General features: G+C 39.6%; 1 protein-coding gene across 1 annotated transcript in view; it reads left to right on the top strand.

The window, feature by feature from the left end:
• The first annotated feature begins 14,248 nt into the window (after nucleotides 1-14,248).
• LOC146512411 (glutamate receptor ionotropic, NMDA 2C-like) overlaps nucleotides 14,249-25,258 on the top strand; it is a 65,008-nt gene continuing 53,998 nt past the window's right edge. Inside the window, exons 1-2 of the mRNA XM_085170324.1 lie at nucleotides 14,249-15,280; nucleotides 15,696-15,820. The gene's annotated coding sequence lies outside the window, so the exon portion shown is untranslated. The remainder of the gene's footprint in view (nucleotides 15,281-15,695; nucleotides 15,821-25,258) is intronic.

Raw genomic sequence — 25,258 nt, 5'->3', positions numbered from 1 at the left:
ATAAACCTGTTAGTTTAAAATGTTGGTAAATGTATGGACCATATCGCAGTTACCAAGACATTACTATAAGCTATTTGCTATATAAGAATGTTTGTTTGTGGGAGACACTACCTTCCATCTGTTGCACATCTCCCTGACTGATCTATAGAGACAGAGCATCACTGAGGTTACTGAACTGAACCTGGAGCAGAGCTTTGATCTGTCTGTGTGTTTGGTGTTGGTCACTCTGAACAGAACCATCTGATTGTTGTCTCACAATACCCACAGTGGGACATTCACAAGCAGTCCATTCATTCATTAGCTCACCAAGAAGGAGGGAATTTATGCAGCATGGTTAACATTCATCTGAGTGGGTGCATATATTAAAATACATTTGTGTGGAAGCATCTTTTAATGATGCCCTTGGAGTTTGGTTTTACACCTGAATGATTTTTTATTTTAAAAAAAACAAAAAAAACCCAACACGTATCATACACATCATAATCATGGCTTGTGTTGTTGCTGTTTTTTAAGAATAGAAATCAGTGTTCTTGTCAAACAGTCTCAGCCAGACAACATTTGTACATTTGTTCATTATTTGTTTGCAGCCTTCAACGCTTTGATCTCTCCGTTGCTACTGCTGGATTATTCGGCTGCAATGAAAGAGAGAAAAATACAAAAAGAAAACACTTTTCAACTCAGATATTTCATCCATAATGTAAAAATGCAACATTCTAGTAAGCAGGAAGTAGAAAAAAACTCAACATTTAAAGATTAAATTAATTAAAAGAAGATGTTAATTCTGATATTTACTCCAGTTTGATGTCCGCTGCCTCCTGAGAAAAATATGTGTCTATTTAGATCGCGAACATGCAAATTACTCAAGTCAAGAATAAGTTCTTTTAATAATCTACCCTTTTCATTTGAGTCATCTAAGGCTGTCTTTGTCATTTTAGCTTGAGATGAAAAAATAATCAAAAAAGAGGAAAAAAGCCTGAATACACACACACACACACACACACACACACACACACACACACACACACACACACACAGGCTCAAATAGTCTCCACAGACATAAACATGTGTCGGCTGTTTTGACCTCGCTGTGACATGATGAATGGCCAAATCAGAAGCGTAATAAAATGCTGCACAATCGCCTGCTGCTTCTCCGTGTATGCAGCCCGTGTGTGCACACATGTGTATGCGATGGTGTGCATGCCCAGAACTTTAATCAGAATCACAGGTGACCTGGCTTCTCACCGAGTCTCCTAGGTTTGACAAGAGCAGATAATTACCAGTGACCTCCCACCTAGTTAAATCAAACAAGGGCAGAAAAGTGAAGATAGTGGTGAGAAGGAATGACCTTGAAACTATATGGATTTACTCGCAGCTCCTCACCCGACTCCCTCTGTTGGTCTTTAACGTCCGACACAGATTCTTAATCTGTTCTAATTTTTCATCCCTTCCTCTGTAGGTGTGGCACTTCGATCACTGTCTGAGAAATATTTTGCTAGTTCAACTCAAGTTTAGGAATTCTAGTTCTATAAAAAAAAAACCTGATCTCAGACCTGGAGGCTAGCAGATTTGTTTGCAGATTAGTGACAAGCTGAATCTATAGATTCACTAGGTAGAGGCAGGCAATGGACGACAGAGCTGGGTAACTGGGTAAAAGGATGAGCTGGGCTTATTCCTTGAAATAATAGCTCATATTGAGACACAAGCAAAAGGTTATAGGTCACAGTCCGCTCAAATAAAACATGAAGTTGATCCTCAAAAGATTCAGACATGAAGACGTGCAGATAAGGCAAACCAAGGGGAAATTTAATTAAACCTGAGAATAAACTTAAGGCACTGAAGGGTTCAAGAAGGAAAATCAACCAATGTCCAAAATGAATCCAAAAACTGACAACAAAAAATTAATTATTGGAAAGATATGCAGGGGAAGATGGTGGACAGCAGATAAATTACCAACTGGAAATAAAAAGGAAAATAATTGTGAAAGAATACTCAGGTAAAATGAAATGCTGTGAGAGAGGGAATGTCAAAAACAGGAAAAATACACAAAAAAGAAATGAAATAAAACACGACAGAAAACAGGAAGAAGTACAAAGAACTGGGATACACAGGAATCACAGGAGACACAGGGTAAAGTTAAACACACAGGAATATGAGGGTCTCCAACTTCCAGGGGGAAAAAATCAACCAATAAAAACTACAAAAAGAAAAGAAAACCATATACATTTAAAATAAAAATATTTTTTTGAATATTTGATCCTTTCAGTAAAACATTTAGAAACTCTATCATATGATTATTTTATCGTCTGTATGCAGGAGCCTCCGTCATGGATGCTCTCTACTGATGTGACTGGTTAGTTCATGAACATGCTTCTCTGTCAGGGGAGTTTCATTCAGAATAAAACTGTAAAATCTCTGTCAGCTGTGCCTGGGTTAAAATTTCATAAGAATGACAAACAAGCCAAGCGCTGTCTCTATGTCTCTTTTTCTGCCACTCACCCCAATAAAAACATGCACAGTCATGCCCATGCACTGTACACATGTGTAAACACACACTAAAGTACACAAACACACACACAGACTTATAGAGAGACAATCTCTGTCTCACGAGAAATGTTATTAATACCTGGCAGCCTTTAAAATGTCAGCCGATCTCAAACAAGACCCAGGTTATTTATGGATCTATCGCTTCTCATGCCTTTCTGGACTCAGGATATTTTTACTTTCAAAGTGTGTCTTTAGAAGTAGGAGAAAGAGGAGGAGGAAAAGGAGGAGGAAGGGGGAGATGAAGATGCAGTCAGACAGAACGGTCAAATGCTAGGAAAGGTGTGCGAGCCAGCAGCCAAAGAGATCAGCCAGTCAAACCCTGAGGAGGTGGTATTTTAGACAACACTCGGGGAAAATTGTCCCTTAAGATGATTCTTCCACTTCTGACACATGGCTGTGATCAAAGAGTTGCATTCAGAGATAAAAATACCACAAATGTGGGCTAATCACAAATCTGCATTCAGCCCTGATGGCTGCTCTCTAATATGAGCTGATAGGCTTTATTTACTCCTCCACCTCTTGTGTACTACTCTTGTCTTTGCACTCCCTGTCCTCCTTTCTTGGTATTCACCTCCAGTCAGACACACACACACACACACACACACACACACACACACACACACACACACACACACACACATACACACAAGCTCAATCTCCAGAGCCGTTTACTCATTGAGTGATGATTGCCTGTTTAAACATCTGTCTTCACCAGTGTACACAGCTACACACACATACAAAACACACACACACACACACACACAACTGGTTGTCTATGTGGAGCCTTGTCATCCAATGGGCTCTATGGATTAAAGATATATACTTGAGATATTCTCTTTCAGTAAATCTAGTAAATCTACAGTACAATTAGACACATAGTCGGGTATTTGATTCTTGAATGCACCTGATCTGTTTATTGCTATAATTCTTCCATGTTGTGTTCCTAACTATCTCTCTCTCTCTCTCTCTCTCTCTCTATATATATATATATATATATATAAGTCAGATTGAAAAAATATATATATATATAACAAGTGAATGCTTAATAAATGCACCGCTTATGACTTGAAATATTCCACAATGCTCCCCGCAGCTCTATGGGAATTTTCTTATCTGTTTAGTGTTACAGGGGTAGGACTCTCATTGGTAGTGACAGGCTGCAAGTAGAAAAGTTCAGATAATCTCATTATACAATACCTGCCCAACACAAGATGACAGAAAGTCGAAGGCACTGACTAATGGGAGAATGTTGAAAGTTTTAGGCTGCAAGTTGACAGTGTGCAGCCATTTTCACACATGTAGCAAAGTCCCGAACTTTTCTACTATTGTTACCACATGTTGGTGCATGTGAGAGAGTAAATTTCCAACTCAGTTGGACTGGATATTAAATGGTTCTTACCCAGCAGACCACCTACCACAAAAGTCAGTGTAATTTCTGATTTAGCTGTGAGAACAGCGCAAGTAATATCTGGTGAATTCACAGCCACAGAGTGAGCACCATGTGTGTCACTCTGACCTCATGTCTGAAAACAGCTTTGGTCACACTTGCTCACTCTGAGCTATCAGAGAGGGTTCATTTATTAAAATCAATTATCAATTCATTTTCAGAAATTCTTCATTTCACAGACAACAAGTACTGGAAATATCCATGACATCAACAAGGTATTTTCTCCCAAAGAACTGCCACTCTTTGGAGATTTTCTCTTTTTCATACCACTCTTTGTTAACCCTTAACCCTTATCTGGGACTCTCCACCATTTGACCTTAGAACTGAAGAAGCCTCTCGGATGAGAGGTGAAACGTCTTCAAGTAACTTAAAGAAGTCCAGACGCTTTTCTTTGCAAGCTCCTTTGACTACGATGACCTGGATGACTGAGAACCTTCACAGACATATAACCCTTGATCAGCAGTTTTTGAAGGACTGCCTGAACCAACTTAAAAGCATTGTTAATTTCGACAGCAAATTGGTTTTAGTCACAGTCTTTTGACTAGAATGTTTTAGTTTTAGTCGTAGTTTAGGCATCTATAGACTTTTAGTTTTAGTCTAAAAGAGTCGCTTAGATATCTTAAGATTACAGCAGATTAAATCTCAAGTTGACTCAAATATAAAGCATAAAGGTTTGTCATGTTTTCAACATTTTATTTTCCTTGATGTCAGTTGTGAAAGATGTGCCAACCTGATGCATGTCCACATGTCTACACTTCTCGTCCTCCCAAGAGTTGACATTTTGTTGTGTTTTTATGCAAAACAGGGAGTGAGGGAGCTAGTTGTGTTTTTCTAACCTGCAGATTAGTTCTGATTGGATCAATTCCAAAACTTATCCTGCCTTAATTAGTTCTGATTGGATCTTGCCTCTCCAGAATATTTCTATCTCGTTTTTATTTGTTAACAAAAGTGTCTGTACATTTCATCACAGTTTTTGTCCTTGTGCATTAGGTCATTAACAAAAACTATGATGTAAATTGTTGGTCAGCTAAATTAAAACTGTTTCAAAGCAACTTAAATCACCTTTCTTCTCCATTCTGATGTAGGTTTGAAGTTCAGAAGGTCATCTACATGCCTACTGGCATTGCTGCCCATATCACGGATGTGAAATTTGGGCTGAGCAGTTTAACAGGTGTACCTAATGAAGTGACCAGTGGGTGTAAATGCAAATAGTAAAGTGCTTTGGATATAAGTAGAAATAGGAAGCCCATTTACAATTCTATCTAACTTTGAGGAAGAGACTCCCAGTACTCCTAATTAAGAGTTGTTAATACTTCCATTCCTTCTGAATGTGAGTAACACACACTGTAAAAAAAAAAGTAATATAAAAGTATTTTACTGTGTATTTTACAGTTTTGTACTGTTTTTCTAGAATATCATTAAATTTACATAAATAGACTGTGATTTTACATTTCAAATGTAAATTAACGTAACATCACTGTAAATGTAATAAAACATAATTTTCTTGGATTTTTAAATGTATTTGTCTGTACATATGCATATTTAGATTGTTAAAAACATTCACAAATGTATCATAATTTCACAAATATTTGTCCGTTATTTGAAAGATTGAACTGTTAAATTAATTAATTAATTTTTGTAATAATTAATAAAATGATTGATTTGCCTTGTAATCAGAAGGTTGCCGGTTCGAGCTTCGGCTCGGACACGCTCGGTCGGTGTGTCCTTGGGCAAGACACTTCACCTACCACCTACTGGTGTTGGCCAGAAGGGCCGATGGTGTGATATGGCAGCCTCGCCTCTGTCAGTCTGTCCCAGGGCAGCTGTGGCTACAACTGTAGCTTGCCTCCACCAGTGTGTGAATGTGAGAGTGAATGAATAGTGGAATTGTAAAGCGCTTTGAGGTTTCTCGAAAAGCGCTTTATGAATGCAATCCATTATTATTATTTAAACCAACTGTTAACTGTATATTTCTGTACATTTAAGTATTATTATTCATATTGCCACATCCATTGACCTTGTTTATAGGTAATTTCATTGTTTAATCACATTAAAATGTTCCTAATTGAATGTTTAAAAGCACTTGAAAAAGGCAAAATCCCATGTAAAATTAGGGCAACAAACTGTATTGTCATTACTGAAAATAACCGTATTTTTATGAGAAAGTTATCTTCTGTTATTTTCTGGGATTATTTTGGCGCCCCAGCTGCCGGAATATTATTGTTTTTTTAGGATTTTTTTTACAGTGCAATCTATAGCTCCTAAGTGTGTGAAAGAGAGACAAAATAAACTTATAGCAAAGGAGGAAAATAAGCTTAACCTGAAACCCAACTAAAAGGAAACTAGCCTCTGAGTAATTTCCAACTACTTGGAAGCGAAGTTTTTCTTGTTGCAGTTTCATTTCAAATGTGATACTCATTTCTGAAATGTTTGAGCATGCAATGTCATGCTATGAATAAAAATCACTAACTTGATAAATTCCACTCAGAAGCCTCTCCACACTCCTGAAACTGCTCTCATTAACGTTTCCAGAGATCTTCTGATTGCTGCTTAATCATTCAGTTTAATGCCACTGCTGCCCTTACAATCTACAAAACAACTGGCTGACCACACAGACTTTAACTTCTACACGTTTCTGTTAAAAAGCATTTTGACATGTGAGTTCTTCTCTTGCTCTGCTCGTCCTGTTATGTCTTTGTTCTACAGGGCTCTTTTTTGGGTTGCTTTCTTTTAATATTGCATTTTTCCTTCAGGGCGCATAATTTGCAAGCATGATCATTTGTAAACGTAAAATTGCATCTAATTGCTATGCAGACGACACAGCTTTGTGTCTCAGTGGAACACAGAGATGCTGGCAACTTCACTGACACTGTGACCCGGATATTACTTCCTCCAGCAAAGCAAATTAAATTAAAGATTTAGATCACTTCTAACAACATTATCAGTACAAAGTATATGCGGCAGTCTCAATGGCAAAGGCTCTATTTTCATTCTAGTCTCGGAGCGGTGTTTTTTAATCATATTGGTATTTTTGCTTAGTCCACTTTTAGCTAAAACATCTCTGAAGCTTACTTGTGTTTCAGTCTTTAAACAGTTATTCTAACTCCTGCCATTTATTTTGCGCAAGCCGTTTCATCCTTGTGAAGTATTTATCTAAATTTGGGTGGATGACTGAATGTAGTGTAAAGCGCTTTGGGGTCCCTAGGGACTAAGTAAAGCGCTATTCAAATACAGGCCATTTACCATTTAAATTTATATAGATAATATTATCTGGTTTCGAGGTAGGTTTAGAGTCGAGAGTGGCTCAAGTTTAGCTGGTGGAGTATTATTCTAGTTCTTCATTTTTCCTCCATTTTAAGTCATTTTAAAGTATATTTAGTTTTTTTTTATTTACCCACATGTCTGTGGTGTTGTATTACTGTAGGCTTGTTATTAATATAAAACACTTCGCTGAGCTTTTTCAAGTTTTTAGAGCATAAGCTCCTACGCTTGAGGCTGTACTCAATTTGTAAAGGTATTTCTGTCTTTAATACAATGTTAAGTCTGAAAAGATTATTGATATGAGAATAGCACACAGCAGAACAGTTAGTAGTGGGTGTCTTGGTGTTGACCTAATCACACCCTGAAGCATGGATGCAATCCTACGCACAGTAAGAGAGAGATTGAGTGATGATAACAGATGTCTTTCTCCCAAGACTACTGGAACATACACGAGGATGCTGATGGAGGTGGAGCTGATTAATGTTAAGCAGACAGCTAAGAGAAGTGGGGAGAGCAATGAGCGGTATCGGCAGAATACAGCAAGTTTCATGTCGCATTAGTCATTTGTTCAAATACTCGAAAGGACCGGTGCTTAAATTAACCTGACAAAGACTTGGCCACCTAAATTGTGCCTTTTGAATGCTTATATCTGCCTCATAAACAGTTACATTAGACGGTAGTTACATTAGACCCCAAATGACATTAGAGGTAAAAAAAGAAACTGCTTGATGCCACAACCCATTTGCAGATCTATACTCTGCTACATGTGCTGCCAGCAGTGCCGGCAATGTCGTCTTATTAGTATATATTCAATACAGTTCAGTTACGTTTAAATAGCACCAAATCACAACAACAGTTGGCTGAAGGTGCTTTATATTGTCACGTAAAGACCCTTTAATAATACTGAGAAAACCCCAACAATCAGAGGACATCACTATGAGTAAGCATTTGGCGACAGTGGTAAGGAAAAACTCCTGTTTAACAGAAAGAAACCTCTGGCAGAACCAGGCTCAGGGAGGGGCCGCCATCTGCCACGACCAGTTAGGGGTAATGGGAGGAAGACAGGACAAAAGACACACTGGGAGAGAGTCAGTGGTTATTAATAACTAACGATTAAATGCAGAGTGGTGTAAACACAAATGGAAGTGAAAGAGGTCAATCAAGAAGAAATGCTCAGTAAATCACAGGTAACCCACAGCAGGTTTGGCTTATTACAGCATAACTAAGAGAAGAATCAGAGGTTCAGAGAATTTCTAATATAACAGTGAAGTCTCACTCTGATGTTTTTGATAGAAGACAGTAGCTACAGTTCTACTCTTAGAAGGATTTTTTTTAGGAGTTTTGTTTGTAGTAGAATAGTAGAATACCTCTTTGCAAGTATGAGGGTCGTCACAACAACAGCATGCAACTTTGAGCTCCTGATGGCAACGATCTGTTTTCCTACACATAGATGTTTCTGTTTTGGTTTAACTATGCTTATATTAATTTAGTTATTGTATAACTAAATTAATATATATTGTGCCACTGAAAAAAGTTGTGAGCATGGTGGCACGGTGGTTAGCACTGCTGCCACACAGCAAGAAGGTCCTGAGTTCAATTCCAACATCAGGCTGGGGTCTTTCTGTGTAGAGTTTGCATGTTCTCCCTGTGTTTATGTGGGTTCCCTCCGGGTACTCTGGCTTCCTCCCACTGTCCAAAGACATGCAGCTTGTGGGGATAGGTTAATTGGAAAATCCAAATTGCCATCAGGTGTGAATGTGAGCACGAATGGTTGTCTGTCCCTGTGTGTTGGCCCTGTGACAGACTGGCGACCTGTCCAGGGTGTACCCTGCCTCTCGCCCTATGACAGCTGGGATAGGCTCCAGCACCTGCCGCGACCCTGAGAAGCAGAAGCGAATGGATGGATGGATGAAAAAAGTCCTTCCTTGTTTTGAATCCTTAACCAACCAATCAGCAAGCATTAGTCAGATGCTAGTGTTTTATAGTGTTTTATTTATTCCATATAAGAAAAAAATAAAGAACACATTATTGATGCTTTTTTATTGATACTGGTATAAATAATGATTTTAGCTTCATTCTCATGTGAGTGCCCAGCATTAGCTGGAAATATCAGCTAATCGATGTATCATTCAGGCTCTAGCAAAAACCCTAACAAAGCGTATGATTTTCGCAGGGAAACACATTTTTTGGAAGTACACTTATTAGCTTTTAGAGTTAAGTGGTGAATGGACTGGAAATTACATAATTCCTTTTTATTCTAACTGAGCACCCAATGTGCTTTTAACCAGAATTCATGTTCACCAAGCCACGCAGCTCTTTATACTATGCCTTTGAGTGCTTTATAACTATGATGCACACACTCGCATAGAAGAATCAGGGATAATCTGGGGTTCACTGTCTTGCCAAAGGACACTTAAACATGGGCGTCCAAAACACAGACCTTTTGATTAGTAGATGGTCAGCTCTACTGGCAGAGAATGCTTGACTATTATCTGCTCGGCTGTTTCTTAAGCCAGTGCAATACTTTCAGCATTTTGGTGGTGTTTCAGGATCCACTTATCATGAGAAGGTGTACATGATGGTCTGGGTGGATAGTCCACATGTACAGTGGATATGTGCTGCAGATAGTAGAGTGTGTCATTTATGAAAGTAGCTCCACAGCTTGAGTTGAGTGCATCAAGTGACTCACATGCTTGGCTCTATAACTAAATATCTGTTCTGCTTTTTATAGAGCGTCATTGAAAAACAAGTTGCACAACTAACCCCCAAAACTGTTTGGCCTCCAGCACAAAAAGAGAATTTTCAGTGAAGACGCTGATTCACCAAATCTGCAGAGACCTCGGGATTGTTGCTTTTTGTCAGGTCTTTTTTTAAGAGCGCTGTCCAAGGTGCTTCAATGTTTTCTAGTTTTCTTTCAACATAATGACAACTACGGGTAAAGACATTTTCATAATGGTATGGATTCTCCTGGAAATTGCTGAAAACCAACAGACAGTGAAACTGTTCAATGAGCCTTTAAAATTATACAACAAATTATATTGCATATGGCCCTCCATCTATTTTCTTCTACTTATCCAAGTTAGGCTTGCTGGGGGGACTCTTCTGGTTATCATAGGGAAAGAGATGGGGTACATCCTGGGCAGGTTGCCAGTCTGATGCACATTCACACCTATGGCCAATTTGGAATCACCAACTAACCTAACACCCATGTTTTTGCAGTATGGGGGTAAAAACCAGAGAGAACCTATTCAGATAAGGCGAGAATGTGCAGATTTGACAAAGAAAGGCCCCAGCCTGGATTTGAAAACAACAGTCTGACGTCACGGTGTTAACTGCATCACCATGCCACCCTATATCAATCCCATTGGTAAATTTGTTACAAACCACTGTTGTAAACCCCCCCCCCCAAAAAAAACAACTACCTGACAATAAAGTTCATGCAAGGTTTAAATCAGATTAAAACTGTTTTATTAATTATGATGAAAAAATATGTAAACGGTCTTTATTGCTGATAATTTGGCTCATGAGATTAATAATAATAATAATAATAACAGTACCTAGAGATGGCAGCTTATTTTCACCACTTATAGCCACAGTTGTTTTTCTTTCTGTCAGTACCCACTGCTCAGAGATTTACGCTTCACTCAGCATCCTCATCACTGTTGATACCACACCAATCCATCTGTCAGTCTCCAATTTCAACTCCGCTCACTCATGACCACAAGATACCTAAACTCCTCCACTTGGGGTAAAAGCTCATCCCCACTCCAAAGTGGGCACTCCACCTTTTTCTGGCTGAGAAACTTGGAGAGGCTAATTTTGATTCCTATCACTTCATACTCGACTGGAATCCACAGGAGTGATAGGGTGAAGTCGCCTTCTGGTAAAGCCAAAAAGCAGAGGTGATCCTCACGCCACCATAGCGGAGGCCCTCTGTCTCTTGGCTACATGTAGAAACTGTGTCCATAAAAATTATGAGGAGAATCTGTGACAAAGGGCATCCCCGGCAGAGTCCAACTCCTACCGGGACCAAGTTTGACTTACTGCTGGTGATGCGAACTAAGCTGTCACCATACAGGGAGAGAACAGCTTCAAACAATGGGCCAAGTACCCCATTCTCCCACAGAACGCCCCACAGGACACCCCAAGGGGACTTGGTTAAAGGCCCTTTCCGAGTACACAAAACACAAGTAGACTTGTTGTGCAAACTCCCACATTTCCTTTAAAATCCTCTGACAGATATAGAGCTTTAAATGATCTATGTTCATTTGATGAGCAAACTAGTGTATTCATGCCATTCCCAATCCCGGATAAGTGGGAGGTTTGCATCAGGAAGGGCATCCAGCATAAAAAAATGTGCCAAATCAAAAATGTGAATCCATCCACTGTGATGACCGCTTGGGAAATAACAGAGCAGTTGAATGTACCACAATGAATTAATCTGTTACTAAAGAGTCTATATAATCGGTCTGTTGAGTACTGTATTAGAACAAACTGCATATAACATAAATCCTCCGTGGCAACACACAAAATAGTAGAATTAATTATTTGCTTTGTTAGCCAGCAAGCTTTTCTCTTTCAGTAAACACAATTTTGTTACTCACTGAATCAATCTGAGATAATCTGATGGCCTGATCAAGCTGCTGTCCAGAGAACATATGTTCCCAACTGGCTGGTTTACACACTGTCCAGCTGCTCACACACAGACTATCCTTTAAAACATCTGTCAGCTATTGTCTCTTTCCATTTACCGGAGGTATCGCTGTATCTGCTACACACATCCCGCACAGATATAAACACCTCTGTCACCCGTCTTACATCTGAAGCACTCTATTTTAACGCTTGTCTGTATTTATAGAGCAGAGTCGAAAGGCTTGTCACCTGACCAAGCTGCCGAGTGAGGAAAAAGAAGAAAACGGCTTTTATTAGAAGTGATGGTAACCTGCAGAAGACGGCACTCTGTAAAACTATGAAACGCCTGTCCCGCAGCGTGAGTGAGAGAAGGGAGGGGGGGCACAGTGAAATTGTTTCTCCTTCCTCTGCTGAAGTAATGTCAAAAGTAAGCCATGAAGAAGGGAAGACGTAAGAGGCAATCAGACTGTTTTCCCTCTATCTCTCAGGCCCTCAGCATTATTCACTACTTTCTCCTCTTGGCACAGCGATACACACTTATGCGTGTCAACATGATTCCATTCAACATAACTTAAAGTGTTTTCCTCTAGCAGAACGAAAGGTCTGAGAATTATGATGGATTGATTTTTTTTTCCTCTTTTCTCTCCTGCTTTTCAGTCTAATTGCAGGCAGATGATTGCCTTTGTAGCATGCTCTTTAATCTGCGAATGAGACGCACAGCAAATAATCCTGAAAACCATATTTGTATGGGTGTAGCACTTCCAGGTCCATTATCCCATTTGGTGCGCCTCTTTTATTTTTACTGGCTTTTGTGTTCATCTATTGATGTGGATCAAAAATTATCAGACATCCATCTATTAATTGAAGTTTCAAGATGTGGTGGTGAAAAACAGAGCAACAAATGCAAAAACTACTGAGAGTATAACAGACACAAGTGAATGCTAAGAGTTTTGAGGAGAAACTAAAAATACATGCCAGTAATTAAGTGAAGCAATATCCAGCCCGTGCGTTATCATTCCCAAGGTATCAAATATAGCCTTTTTTGGCATCTCTAAATTACTAACAGAAGGTGTCCTTTGGCATCTGTGCGTGATGCACTCTCAACACATCACATATATGTGATAATAACGGACTTCCTAACACAACATTTAAGCACATTGGGTAAACTACAGGTGCAGGGGACATATTTTAATCCAAAAATCCAAAAATTCTAAACCTAACAAGCAAGTCAGAGTGAAAATAAAAAACATGTGACAATGAAAAAAAAAAAATCAGCAATCTTCCATCCATCTCTAAATGTTCACACTGCTGCAGCAGGTCCGTCACTGCACGGACGCCGAATGACACCTTGCCTGTAATTCCACCTGACAGTGGTTATAAAGGTGAAGACGGAACATAAAAGTGGAAGAGGAAAGTAAACTGAGGGAAAATCTGACAGAAAGGCAGCTTTGACAGCCAACTCAAACTGAGCAATAGTAGCAAAACAATTTTTACTCAGGTGTGCACTTGTCAGATTTTGGAGCCTTTTAATGGTTTGCACATTTTCCAACAGCAGCCTGTCTGTATATGCAATGCGTTTGCAATACTAAGCAAATATATTTATGTAGTTGAATTCATAGATATATATTTTAAAGTTATATAAAAAACATTTATCTGGGAACAAGTAGAAAAATGATATCCAAATGTTTTTCTTGGCCACTTCTTTTATTCAGTTAATATTGATAACGAGGAGCCGCTCCACACAATGGGATAGTTATGAAAGGAAAAGCCCCAAACCGATAGCATCGTTCATTAAGGCGGGTTTGAAAGCTAAGAAAACAAATCCTTACTCTGCAGCTCCATGAATTTACTTCATGAACATAATGAGATGGGAACACAAAAAGCGAGATCCTGGAAGACAAAGCTGGATTCCCTGGTGGGTTCTGATATCAAAAACACTTCAGCCACCTACAGTGTGTCCATATGTTTCGAGCTAATGCCTGTACAGCTGGTTCATGAGTTGATTATACACAGACACAGACTATATTACAAAGCAAAGATTTGCTTTCTCTGCTACTTGGAATATTTGCATTCATTTAAATTTGCAGGACTCCAGACAGTTAAAAAAAAAACCCTCTTTCAATTATTTTCACCACCTGAGCAGTACGGCTGGTAATTAAACTGAACAAATCTAAAATAGGTGCACAGTCCCTTTACTGGAGTATTTGCTTCAACACTTTATATGCTTGTTTAAAAGCTGCGAGCTTGTATGGTGGTCTGTTGGCTTATTGACATTTTAAAACTGTATTCCCACTGATAAACAACAGGCACGGGCTCTGGGCTCCTGACCAGGAAAACAAAACTGTGACGGGATTCATTTTGGACCTGTTGATGGTGGAAGGGAAAACAGGGGGGGAAAGGCAAAAGGAGAGAGTGAAGTGACTGAGCTATACACTGAGGTGATTAGGGAAAAGACGACAGGATATGTGACAGGATGAAGGTGAATAATACCGAGAAAACGGGAGCAAAAGTGGGCTGGGAGAGGAGGAGGGGTTGGTCTGAAGTGAGCGAGAGGGAGGAGAGGAAGGGAGGCAGGCTAAATCCTCACACCATTATTATCAGGACTCACAGGCAGCCCCTCCTGTGATGGAGTGAGAAGAGATAGAGAGAGAGATACAGAAAAGATGGAGTTATAGAGGGAATGGAAAGCAGGATTACTGGTGTGGCAGCAAAGGCAGATGAGCGGCAGCACAACGCTGAGAGAGAGAAAGAGAGAGAGAGAAACTCTGGTGGGAAAAAAAATAATCAGTGCAACAGGATGAGGACCTGCTAGTGCACAGCCGGCCCGACCCCACAGACCTGCCATCTGCCCCGCTGTTCTCTCCGTGTTCCAGACGCTCCCATCAGCCAACATCTGGATCACCTCTCATCCATATGGCAGAGGGGGCGAGGGGGGGAGGCAAGCCAACACAAATCTTATCCTTCTTTCCTCACCCTTTCTGATCGCACAGGACCTGAGGAGAGTCATCATCACTGGGGAGGGGGATCCCTTACTGTGGAGTACCATCTCTGAGGGAATTGATAACTGGACCGGAGGAGGGAAAAACTTTTGCTTCAAAGATGCAGATGCGTGCACAGGACCCTACCTTATAAGTCTGTGAGATTTACTAACTTCCCGTGGATCTGTCATGTTTCTCACTCCTCAGCAGGGAGAGGGAAAAACAGAACGAGGAGGCGGAGGGGGGGAGGAAGGACAAGACGGCGGGGAAGCGTCACCGTCTCTTCTGCTGAAGTGTTACCGGCGTCTGTGCCCCTTTCACTGAAGAGGCATTTTATCACTCTCCCCCCTCCTCTTTTGCTTTTCTTCTCATCTGAACAGCGGGAAGCCTGAGGGATATAGACCGAGAGCTAAACACAGTGGGTTTATGCACATATGCACACACTCGCACAAACGCACGCACACACACAGGCTTGCTGCTCATCTAGGGGCTCCCACACCTCTCGTCTTCTTTCACCCTCCTTCTCCTTCACTTTCCTTTCCTGTCCCACTTTGATGTCCTGTCTTCACCTTCATGACCACTCGCGAACGCGCTGACTGTGACACATGCAGAACAGGAGAAGGAGAGAAGTGAGAGGAGAAGTTGAGCAGTTTCAAAGAGAGATTTTTGGAAAATTGGGGATATCACATACACTTACTGTCACGTTGTGAAGTCCTCCAGGGGAGTGTGCAGACATCCAAAGCTGCCAAATACACTCACAGACACAGAAGCACTGATAACCTGCTCTGGCTTGCACTCACGCGGGGACTTGGTCTAAATGCATACTCCTACAGGTGCTGCGAGGAGAGAGAGGCAGGTGCAAAGCAGGTGAAAAGGAAAGCAACAGAAAAAGACACTTGGAGGAAAACATCTGGGAAAAGATGGAGCAGCAGGAGTTCACCCAGAGCAAAAAGCACAGGTAAGTCTGCAAGTCACACATACTCGCTGACACTCATGTCTCTTAATCTGATCCTCTGACAGAAAAATAGAAGTGGCAGGGATGTATGTGGGGCAACAGATAGATACATTGGAAGAAAGCTTGGAGCAAGTGAGAGTGTAGACACACTGTATGGATGCAGGAATACTATGATAAGTGAAGAGTTTCCTTGAGAGAAAGCTCCTGTTTGCTGCTGACAGAAACAGAGCAGCCAGTTGTTACTATAAGAAGAAATACTGTAAGAGGACATATTAGCATTTTTCACTCTGGGGTTTGGCGGTTAGCAGCTTTGTAGATGTGCACGTGCGTGTGCATGTGTTTCTGTGTATTTGTATGTGTGTGTGTGCAATTCCTCCCCACCTGTGTGCAAGCTTCCTCAAAATGACTCATTTACTTATGGATTATGAATGTTTCACTTGCAGAGTTTTGCTGCTGTGTCACTTATTTGGTAATGCTCATTGGTTTGTGTCATAAGCCGTAGGTAGAGACTCATTCTTCTACATTAGTGACAGAGGCTTTCTGCTCCAGTTTGCATTCAGTTTATCGTGGAGCAGCACAATCTAGCATAGTTTGTTTAAAACTACTTAGTCCACAGGCTAGTGGTTCCCCAAACAGGGGTTTGAGGCCCTCCAAAAGCTCACAAATTTAATCTGACGGCCACAAGATGTTTAATCGGACAATAAAATGTTTTTTTTTTCTTGCTATTAATATTTATTCACTGGGCCTATAAATACAATGCTGGCATATGGTTTTTGATATATATATATATATATATATATATATATATATATATATATACCTGTTCTCAGCATGGCATCTCTGAATTTGGAAGAGTTCTACAGACAAATTTAATGGATCACAAGCTCCTGGAAAGTAAATAAAATGTATGTTAATAATGTATTATCATGATTTTTACTCGACCAGTGGTACTCAGGGGTCTCTGACCAATCTGAGGACCACAGTGTGGCAAGAGACATTTTAAACAAGTACAAACAGAAGTAATAATAAAATAAAGTATTTCTGAAATACTATATTTCTTCTGAAAAAGGTTGAGTAAAATGCTACATTACAAAGTTTGTGTTGCGAACACTTACCACTGTGGTTCCTTTTTGGGGGTTTAGGCCACAAGAGGACCCTAAAAGTTCCATACCACAGTAATATATTCTGACAAATCTTTTTATGTAAATATTAATATATACAGTTTCATGTATGGTTTTGTGAGAGTGACAGTGTCTCTTTTAAGAAGGTGTGGCATGCAGATTGGGTGTCTCTGAGGTTTTGATTGCTATACATTTGAGCAGCTGAGGGCTAAGCAGATTTAGACGCGCTCTTACCATGTCAGCGTCAGTCACGTCTGCCGATACATCTGGCTTGCAACGATTTCCTTTTAAAGCTGTCAAATCTTTATGTGCGAAATCGGGAACCTACTGAGAAATGAGGCTCCGAAGCTAGCCGTTAAAATCCTTATTATGATAATTTTAAGTGGCAGACATGTGATGTGTTTTATAATAAGCTCAGAGGTTAAGCATGACACACTAATTTATTCATATTGTGAGCTTGGTTTGTATGTGGAAGGCTGATTGGCTGTAGTAACTGTATGCAAACATGAGGATGAGAGAGCTCACGTATCAACTTAACTTCTTTAAGTCATTCAGACGGAGGAATGAAGGGATAAGGGAAAGGATGTTGACAGAGTGGCTGTGCCCAGTGGACAGTTATTGGTCATATACATAGCTGTTACTTCAGGAAATGGTAATGGAAGTGCTTCATTGAGTGGATTCTCAATAATCTGCACATGACTGAGTCCCTCAAGTCTTTCCACTTGGCAGCCATGTTTTTGTTAACACTTCATTTCCCTTTCAGATATACACAAAAGATGGAGAGTAACAAAACAAACCAATAAAAATCACCACATCACCCGACGAACAGTCTGATTTACTTTGTCTCTGCAGTCTGTTTCTGTGACATCAGTATTTCAGCCTTCACCTTGTCATTATCATGTGAACATGGTCCATTTCTTCCGTTTCTCTCAACACAGTTCCTCATGAAGTGGTACCTTATGAGTCAATTACTCCATAACATGTATTTCACTCGCTACTTTCAGCCATTTACGGGCTGATAACATTTTAAACAAACACGTGTCTTCTCTTGGCACAGTATTTTGCTATCTTACCTAACTACAACACCATATGTGACCATAGAATATCGTAACCCAGAATGTTGATAATAACCAAAAAATTTACATTTACCGCTCCAGCATGGTTGTGTTACTGATGTGTTTTCCCAACAGTGTTTTCTCCAACTACGTGATGATGTAGTAGATTGTTGTTTTCGCCATATGTGCAACTATTCAGAAATATTCATACCCATTGCTTTTTCCCATTTCTATTCAACATGAAGTGCTGCATCCCTTTTCTTTTCCATAACTCTTGATGTAATGTAGATATTGCCCAATATTATTTGAATTGTAGACTTCTAATATGGTTGTAATTATGACATTTTTCTCAAAATTTTTGTAAGTGGGACGCTTTACGTCCCGCTTATAAAAATCTCTTAGCTGTACATATCTTAAAGGGTACTGGTTGTCTTATTACGTTACACAGTGCTGTTATTCGGTTTGGTATCCATTGTTTCATGCTTTTGTCCAAAGTATTTGGAGTAAAATAATTGTCATAAGGTACCCATCGGAATTATTTCTCTAACTTATATTTTTCTATTATAATTTTAGTGTAAATGATGTGAATCTTTTATCTTCTCCATTTTCAACTTTTACATTTTTACACCTTGGCTCATAATCTTGAGCACACCAACAGATTACAAGTGAAATTTGTGTGTCATCAAAATATTCCCTAAGTTTTAACAAAGCCATACCTCTTATACAGTTTCAAAGCTGCAGAGTTTCAAATTGGCAGCCATCATGGGCTTGATATGCTTTCTGATTTAGGGGGATTGGGGATATGATGTGTGTCATGCTGCAAGCATCATTTTACCTATTTTACACTGGCTAATTCCTATCTGCCTAATCTAGAATTGGAAATACAGGGTTACTTGTTTCAAGTGAGAAAACATAGCTTATCCAAATAAACTGTATGTGATGCAAACATGAAAAATCCACAACAGTACATAATGTCTTTCTGAGAGTGGGCATAGCCACTCTGTACACCACTGAAAAGCCATAACATCACGCCCCAAATATTTTCTAGATTGTCCTTTGATCGACCATTTGGGGCATGACCATGGGAACTCTGGGAGTGTGCCGTGGTTTCTGGCACCAGGTTGTTGACAGAACATCCAGTGGGATGTCCTGTCCTGTGGGTTGCAGGACAGCGCCTCTGCGGATCGAGCTTTTTTGATCGGATTGGGATCTGGGGAGTTCAGGAGCTGGGTCAAAGCCTTGGGTCTCTGTTGTATTCCAGAGCACTTGTGTGATTGGCCGGGGGCATTGTCCCACTTAATGAGGCCAGTGCTGAGGTTGCAGAGATACTACCATGGCAGATATGCTTGGTCTACAGCAACACATAGGTGGCACCCACATCAATGTCAGGACCCAAGGTTTTCTAGTATTTCATGTAACAAAAGTATCACGTTTATTAAGTTCACTTGTCAGTGGTGTTGCAACTAGAGCAATCAATATTGCATCTAAAATTCTTTGAATCAGGTATTCACTGGGAATTTCCACTGTCAGAATATCAGTATCAGGAAATGAAATAGCTCTGCAGAATAAAGGCTCATTTTGGGATTTCTTGGACCCTAGCTCTGTATAAATGGGCTCTAGAGATTCCTAGTTTTCCTGAAGCTGTCAGAGCACCGTGCATGCTGTGTGTTGATGAGAGGATGTTCGTTTTTACTACATTAATTTTACCCACTAATTCAGGCTCCCTAATTAGTGCCGTGGATTTTTTTTCTTCAACAACACCTTTGAAACTAAGGCTTTTACTTTTTTTTTTTTTTTATAATTTTCACATACTAATCAATAATACCAAAAATGACTATTGGATTAGATATTCCTTTTTTCTCAGTAATGATACCAATAATGCTGTTTTTACCTCCTCCACTTGAACACAGGGAAGCGCACAGCCTCTTCCCTCATTAGCAGCTTAAGTAGTTTTCACAACATGAAACAACACTTTAGGAGGAATTTAGGGGAGGTCAGTAATGCTGTGTTCCAACAACACTGAAGTATCAGTTATCATAAGTGTTAACCATAAGCCAGTGTTCTCCTAGTTATGGTGTTGGTCCCAAGCCCAGATAACTGGGATGTTTGCATCAGTAAGAACATCTGGTATAAAATCTTTGCCAAATCAAACATACAGATACAAATTGCTATGGAAGGTCCTGTAGAAGTAAGTGAACAGCTGAAAGTATCTTTATCCAATAACCACATTAGCTGTCAAGTTATCATTAGGCAGTGCCTGATGGCTGCGGCCAAAAACAAATGAGCTAGGCAAAAATGCTATCAGTGCTACCCACTGGTAACGTTAATTTAAAAAAATAATTTTTTTTTGCCCCTGTGGTATCAAAAATCGTATTAAACATTGAATAATTTCCTGGGTATCAGTATTGAGCTTGGATTTCTTGTATTATGAGAACCCTACAAACAAGGCATGCTGATAATTTTCTGATGATGATGATCCTCATCCCATCAACTAGTTCCAATCTGCTTATTCCCCTCGAGAATAGAGGGAGGCTGTCACATCCCAGCTGAGAGAGAGAACTGACTTACACATCAGCTTAACATGTAGTCCAGTATTTGATTGATAATGTTAAAAACAAACATTACTGCAGACTGTGAAACAAGCCCACTTATAGGCTTATGAGAACTCAGATGTGTGTCAGTGTTTTCCCCATTGTTATAGAGAAATTACATAGAAAAATAACATTTTAATTTGTGATGAAAGATTGTGCAGCAATTAATCGGCTAAAAGGCCACATGAGAGTTTTGATTGTTCCACTATTGTAGCATCAGCAGAGAGGTGAAAAGTTCAGTACAAAAAGTAGCTTCCTACTTTAGCTGTGATTAATTTGATCAGTTCTCAGAGGGCAGCAGGCTTGAAATATTCTGTACTTATTAGGCAAAGATATTACAAAAAACAACAACCGTAAAAAACAAACAAAAAAAAAACACACAAAAAAAAACAATGATTATTTTATATGAGACACTGTATATTAGGTATGTTGTTTGTTTTTGTTTGTTTGTTTAATAGTCAAACTAACCAGAAACCATTCTTTTTATACTTCTCATTGTTCTTGTATTTCGCAGCTGTTTGATTGTTTTTTTTATTAACAGTGAATGGCAAGAGGAATTTAGATTCACGTTGTCGTGTTGATGCTGAAGCATGCCTACCTAAGTCCCAGTGAGAGAGTTTATCACACATGAAGAGCTGCACTCCATCTGGAAATTTCCATAATAATAAAAATACCCGTGCATGCACTACCATGCTCATTCGCTCGAACTGTGCATGTGAATATAAACCTTAAAAAAAAGGCAAAACATCCAAGGATTTGGGGGAAATGTGTGTACACACTTACTGACTCTCTGACATCTTCACATTTTCACATTTATCTTTCAGTGACTGCATCTTCTCTAAAACAAGCCATGTGATTTTTATAATTCATTTAAAAAGACCACAAGTCAGTTGTTGTGTGTTAAGTTTAGACACATTGTGGCCTTCTCTTATGTTCACATCCTCTGTGTGTCATAATCATACCCTTGCTGCCAATCTAGAGCAGAGACACCCACTCCCTCAACTTCCTACCCACACGTACACACAGACACTCGCACACAAACACACTGCTAATCTCTTTTTCCAGAGATTACACTGGTAAATGAACACTTGACCTGCTCTCTAGTCATATGATCCAAACAGGCTATTTCCATCTTTTGCAGATATCCTCTGGTTTCCCCTCCACCACGTTTAACATTTTGAGGTATATTTACATTAAACCCATTACTGACTTTGTATGTGTGAGCTTGAATTAATATAATTTCAAGCAAAATTCAGCAAGCATTGTGTAAACAGTTTATAATTCACTCTGGTAGAAGGAAATGAAAAAGTAAATTATGAAAGTTTATGACAGATTTGCAAGTTAATTTCACATTCACATTCATGCATAAAGCATTGAGTTATGGCAAAACTAAGAGTTAAAGAATTGTTAATTTTCACAACAAACAACCTTTATTTGTCATATACACAATTATACGGAGTACAACATGTAGTGAAATTCTTGTGTCCGAGCTGCGGACAGGCTGCAGGGCTTGTTTTTTTTGTTTGTTTTGTTTTGCATGGGGGGTCTAGCCAGGACCCATCCTAGATACCGGGTGGGAATCGAGCTTGTGACTCCCGCTCCGAAGGTGTGTAGTCTTACCAATACACTATCCAGCTGCACAATTTTACTTCTAATTTTCCCTTTTAATCCTCTAGAGGTGCGGTGTAATTTCTTTTAAATGACAAATATGCGCCAGAATATGAACGTCTTTTGATCCACAGGCTTTAATAATGTTACGCAAAAAACAGCTCTTACCCTTGAAGATATAACATTTTCTCTCAGTACAATATTAATCCTACTGTGTAACATCCAAATTGTAAAATGAACATTATGTGTGATAATTAGGAATATTGCCTACATTTTCTGCTTCAGATATTTCAGTATGTGTTTGTTTGCCTTTTATTTCACATATTTGAAATATAATCCGCTTTTCTTTGTCTGTGGCTTTCAGTTGAAGTATGCTGCTTGGGGGACTAAAGTGCTAGTTTTTAGTATTCAAATAACACAACAATTTACATTAACATATATCTGTGAAGGTTCTCAGTCATCCAGGTCATTGTAGTCAAAGGAGCTTGCAAAGAAAAGCGTCTGGACTTCTTAACTTAACTTAAAGAAGTCCAGACGCTTTTCTTTGCAAGCTCCTTTGATTACATTAACATATAATTATTCACTGGAAACAAAAGCCCCTTTTCTACTACTGGCTAATCGGATTGACTCGCCACTGATCGATTGCTTTTTCATTACAATCCACTGATACCTAACCTGCGTGGCTGTTGCGGAAGCAATGCGTCCCAGCCCCCCCGACGTCATTAATATGTGACACAAACGCTACAAAAAAGGTGAAAGTCGAGGCAAGAATATCCCTGCTGCTCGGTCTGTGGCTTTTCGTTAGACTCAGATGAACACCGCGTTGTTTTTTGTGGCTATTTCGCTTGTTGTCGGGCCTAATAAATTGCGGTTTAATTTTCGTGAAGGAGAAGCTCTCATGACTTATCGAGTGAGGCTACTGTCCAACCAATCGGTGGCATACAGCCTGAGGACGTCACATTTTAGTACCTGCTCTGATTGCTTGGAACACCCGGCGAGCAACTACTAAGAAAGTACCTGGTGCCAGGTACTATGACCTAATGTCACAATATGCAGATGACATTCAATAATAATTTTCTAATATGTGCTGCACAATTTAAAAACATGCAGCATCGGAGAGCTTTTGTAAATATAAGGAAGCTTAGAAAATGTCAGTAAAATGGCCAGTGTGGGACTGCTGACCATTACAATCAATAGAATAAAAGAAAACTGACAAATATAAAGCAAAACTTGAAGAAAAAAGTCTCATTGTCCATCAGTCCCATTTTAAACACAATGGTTTATTTCTGGAATAAATCTAATAAGGATAAATTGCCTTTCAAGGGGTCAAACTGCATATTTATTGCTATGGGCACCTAAAACCCAGGAGCCAACAAACTTATTAAGATGAATGATTGATATGCCAGGAGCATAAAGTGTGTTGGAGAGATGGGACACATTTAACCCAGTGTTGCTTTGAATCAAAGCTGAGAGGTGCTGTTAATTATCAGGGTGTCTCTGATGGCTGCAGATGAAACCAACACGCTATCTATTCTGTCCTACCTATTAAGTACTGTGTGAGTGTTTGTGTGGAGATCCTTATTTGCTATATGAAAGCCCACCTGGTTTAATCAAAGGCTCAAGGTTATTGATTAAATAGGAAATGATCTTCAAACAGCAAATGCAAAGTTGAGTTGTACTGTGAATGCATGCCAAACATTAGGTTTTAATTAAAGCGACAACCATTTTAGTACCAAGTACAAAGAAATATAATGTTTTTTACATTTGTTTATTTTTTTTTAATTTTTACTTTTCAAAAAAGTTACACGCCCCTTTGCCTTCCAAACATCCTTAATTCTTTGTGATTGCTCTGCACAGTTGTTCCCTGAGCCTGGAAGCGCCAGACGTTTCTTCCTGTTAAAAGGGAGTTTTTCCTTCCCACTGTTGCCAAGAGTTTGCTCAAAGGGCATTGTTTGACCGCTGGAGTTTTCTCTCTATCATTATATGGTCTATACCAGGGGTCGGCAACTTGCGGCTCTGGAGCCGCATGCGGCTCTTTTGTCCTTATACTGCGGCTCCCGGTGGTTTGGGAAAATAAATTAGAAGTATTTAGCTGAAGTGTATTTTATTTGTGTTTAGTTCTTTTTTTAACTTGTAGTTCTAAATTGGAAGATTATTGTGATTTTGAAATATAAAAATTATATTATATTATATTATTTTTTCACCGCTCAAAATAAGCGTCACACTCGCGGAAGCTGGTGTACCCGCCGAAACGCTGTGCATTTATCGAGACTTTCGACCCCAGGTAGGCCAGTTATGGATCCACATTATGTCAGCAGCTCCACCATGAACTATGTTAAAACAAACACCGCTCACGCCTCACAGATGACAGCTTACAGTCCTGCGTAAAGATGAAAGCCCCGATTTGCAGATGCTGCGCACAGGTTTGGGACCATAAGTCTTATTGTAAACATATCACGGCAGACCGACGATGTTTGCATGAACATGCTTTTCAGCATCTCTTTATTGACCACTTTTCACACACGGTTGCTGTACATACAGTCGGCTGTAGCTTTTCAGCTCACAGCCCGACAACACAACAGAAAAGAGAGCGCAGACTTTAAGGTGGCGAGGCGTGATTGCGGGTGCCGCACAGGTGCGTCCGCCTCCCAGCGGCGCTGCAGACCACGCCCCGCCACACACATTAACCAGGTAAAATACATATTTAGGCAGAATTTTGCAAATATCTATTTTTCCTTTTTTAGCAGCATAGTGCTTTTTTCCAATTACTTTTTAAAAGTCAGGTCAAGGCTCCAAAAGCCCAAAGGCGATATAAGGGTGGCGACTCACAACAGTTTTTGTTTGCTGGATCATTTTAGTTTAGCTAGGTGTCTTTCCTTTTGTTATATTTATTTAAGAGTTCAAAATGTGTTAATTACATAAATAAAATGTAATTTTCTCTGTAGCACCTCATGGATTTCATAAGCAACACACCTTATTTGCTCTGTGGATTCTTTTAAAAAGCAGTTAAAAACTTTTCTGTTCAAACAAGCCTTTTGTTGATCTACGTATTTTACATTCTTTACA

This window comes from Neolamprologus multifasciatus, chromosome 8 (genome assembly GCF_963576455.1).
Source record: "Neolamprologus multifasciatus chromosome 8, fNeoMul1.2, whole genome shotgun sequence".
NCBI lineage: Eukaryota > Metazoa > Chordata > Actinopteri > Cichliformes > Cichlidae > Neolamprologus > Neolamprologus multifasciatus.
The sequence above is the reverse complement of the archived record's forward strand: the minus strand, read 5'-3'. Positions and strand labels throughout refer to the sequence as shown.